This window comes from Benincasa hispida, chromosome 5 (genome assembly GCF_009727055.1).
Source record: "Benincasa hispida cultivar B227 chromosome 5, ASM972705v1, whole genome shotgun sequence".
Classification (NCBI taxonomy): Eukaryota; Viridiplantae; Streptophyta; class Magnoliopsida; order Cucurbitales; family Cucurbitaceae; genus Benincasa; species Benincasa hispida.
The window spans coordinates 53497912-53501375 of NC_052353.1; positions in this window are offsets into that span (position 1 = coordinate 53497912).

Sequence of the window (3464 nt, forward strand, 5' to 3'; positions counted from 1 at the left end):
TGAAGGCCCATTCTCCAGCTCGATCCAAAAGAAAAATTAAACGAGTGAAGGGTAATGAGCCACGTTACTTTTTTTGTTGATGTGGTAAAAGAATTATGAAATCTTTAAAAGGATTACAGAGATGACATAATGGTTCTGTCACTTTTCTACCACTTTCTCCTCGGTGTTCACTGAAACCCTCTTCGTCCTCCTCATTTTTTTCTCTTGTAAACTTAGTTTGTTGATGGATTTCTTAGCTCAAATCCATGGTAAGTTGAGCATGCAAAGCAAGAAATGAGTAGAGTAGAAGAAGAGGAAGTAGAACATGTATAGTGGTTTGGCTTTCACCTACATCCACTATTGAAGCTCATCAGAGAGTTATCTTTATTCTCAAGAAGAAGATAAGTTTTTTGTTCCCTCTTTTTACAGTGTTATCAAACGTATCTCACTCATTTACATATATAGCTATTTTCAAAAAAGAGAAGTGTTTACAAGAAGGCCATTCTGTTTTAACTAACTTCTAATTTGTGTTTCCGTTTCCGTTTCAGAGGCAATCAGCTGGAAGGATGGAAGCTCCAGTTTGGTTCACCTTAACAAATCTCCACCTTAAGACAAAATGGTCTCTTATTCTTCTTTTCCTTCATGTATTTTATTTTCTAGCTCGATTTACTACATTGAGTAGATTTAAACAGTATTCGAACTTGGCTTTTGTTACTTACTTTGTCAAAAAATCTGTTGCATTCTCTTCTGAACTAACCTTTGTTACTGCTATTATGCCTTTTTCAATTATGTCTCTAATGAAGTGAAGTTTTACATCTATGTGTTTGGATCTGTCATGAAATTGCTAATTTTTAGTTAGATGAATTTCACTTTGGTTGTCACAGAGTAGCTCTACTAGTGGTTGTTCGTAGCCAAGCTCAGTAGTTAACCCCTGTAACCGTAGGCCTTCTTTAACAGTCTATGAAGTAGCTATAAACTCTGCTTCGGTGGTTGAAAGGGCAACCACTGATTGCAAGTTAGACTTTCAACTTATCACATTTACTCCAAAAAGGAAAGTAAACCCTGAAAGAGACCTTCTTCTATCTAGGTCTCCTGCAAAATCTAAGTCCACATAGCCTTTAAGTGCCAACTTAGTGGTATTAGGGGATTTATATAGTAAGCCTCTATTTATGCTTCCAACTAGATAGCGAAAGACCCATTTGTTGGGGTTGATGCCCTAAAGTCTCGTGTCCTATAGTTTGTAAACAGTTTATACAAACACTTGTGTTATTAATATAATATTTACTTCACATCTTGTATTTTTGCTCAGTTGCTTGTTTTATTTGAATTACCACAAACCAATAAGCATAAAATCCCTGGTTATCTGTATGTGACTCAAGCATGTATGTGGTGACATACAAATGGATCATGTCTTGAGTGATAACCAAAATGGTCTGTAGTATATGGATATAGGAGGGAAACCTTATCCTGGTAACGCTACAAATGTTGCCCGCTTTGCGGAATGGTCACAAGTGTTGTGACTTGTCATAGATGGTTTGATCCTGATTATTCATGTTGGGGACATGCGAGTGGGGGCGTCCTATACAAAGAGTTTGTATAAAACCTGACTACGAAGTGTTAACGTCTCGTTATATAACACCGTTCATGACAGAGACTTCACTTCACTAGAATGACCATAGGTAACATGACCTCAATCCTGAGTGAGTTGGGAACTCCTGCGATTGAGGGCGATCCTTTGATTTGTATGGGTGCGAGTGGCCAGGTCGCCGATTCAAACCTACCATTTTGGGAATTCATCTGATTTGGAAGCTGGGAACTCAGCTACATAAGATGGAATTCACTCCTTCCCCGAGACACGGGTAAGTACATAGATAGCTCTCTTAAGGGCTGATTCCAGAGCTTAAACGATGTGGCACTACACACATTCTCTTAGCCCAAGAGGTGTTCACACATAATTGGACTATGTTGTATTGTTCATTAGAGGAATCAGTGGTACTTAAGGAGTGAGATGTAACTATAGGGGCATAACGGTAATTTGGCTCAGCTGTACTTATGAACGTCTGTGAAGGGTCATTGTACTCATGATTAGTTATATCCGATGGACACATAAATATATTTGTGGTAAGAAGAGTTCAGCTGTTGGTCTTTAGTGGATGTCTAACAGTTAACGAATGGTAGGTCTCGTGGCTAAAGAGTTTAGTTAACTATTCACGGACCGTTGGAGCTTCGAGCCACAAGTCCATTAGGTCCCTGGGTAGCTTGGATAAAGTCGAGAACCAATGTTTGGGTTAATTTGAAATGTTCAAATTCACAAAAGGAAGTTCGATTATATATGATATAATTGGACTGGTTAATTTTATATGATATAATTTGCTAAATGTATGAGATTCATTATTTTTGGAGGAAATTAGATGTAAATATGATTTATATCAAGTAGAGGAGAAAATACTATAGTGGATATGTGATATCAAACTATAGGATAAAAATATAATATGATTATATTAATTAATTAATTAATTTCTTAATTGTATGATAATTAAGCCAATTTTCATGTTTGGACGTAGGTTAGTGGGAATGAGTCGGTTATTGTTTCATTTTTGAAGTGAACGTTCAATTGTAGTCCAAAAGAAAGAGAGTGCGCGTTGTTAGAAAGCAAAACGATCGCTTAAGTGTTTTCGAGAGCCTATTCGATAGCACTCTCCACCTAAGTGATCGTCTACCTCGCGCCTAAACGATCGCACGCTATTTCCTACATAATCAGATAGCTTCTCTAAACGATCGTATAGTGTGTCGGTTTTACTAAACGATCGTTCAGGAATTCCTACACGATCGTGTTGCTTCTCCTAAATGATAAGCACTTCTATTATGCGATAGCGCCTTTTTCCCTCCCACTTGTTTATCGCCTACACGATTNCTCGTTATATAACACCGTTCATGACAGAGACTTCACTTCACTAGAATGACCATAGGTAACATGACCTCAATCCTGAGTGAGTTGGGAACTCCTGCGATTGAGGGCGATCCTTTGATTTGTATGGGTGCGAGTGGCCAGGTCGCCGATTCAAACCTACCATTTTGGGAATTCATCTGATTTGGAAGCTGGGAACTCAGCTACATAAGATGGAATTCACTCCTTCCCCGAGACACGGGTAAGTACATAGATAGCTCTCTTAAGGGCTGATTCCAGAGCTTAAACGATGTGGCACTACACACATTCTCTTAGCCCAAGAGGTGTTCACACATAATTGGACTATGTTGTATTGTTCATTAGAGGAATCAGTGGTACTTAAGGAGTGAGATGTAACTATAGGGGCATAACGGTAATTTGGCTCAGCTGTACTTATGAACGTCTGTGAAGGGTCATTGTACTCATGATTAGTTATATCCGATGGACACATAAATATATTTGTGGTAAGAAGAGTTCAGCTGTTGGTCTTTAGTGGATGTCTAACAGTTAACGAATGGTAGGTCTCGTGGCTAAAGAG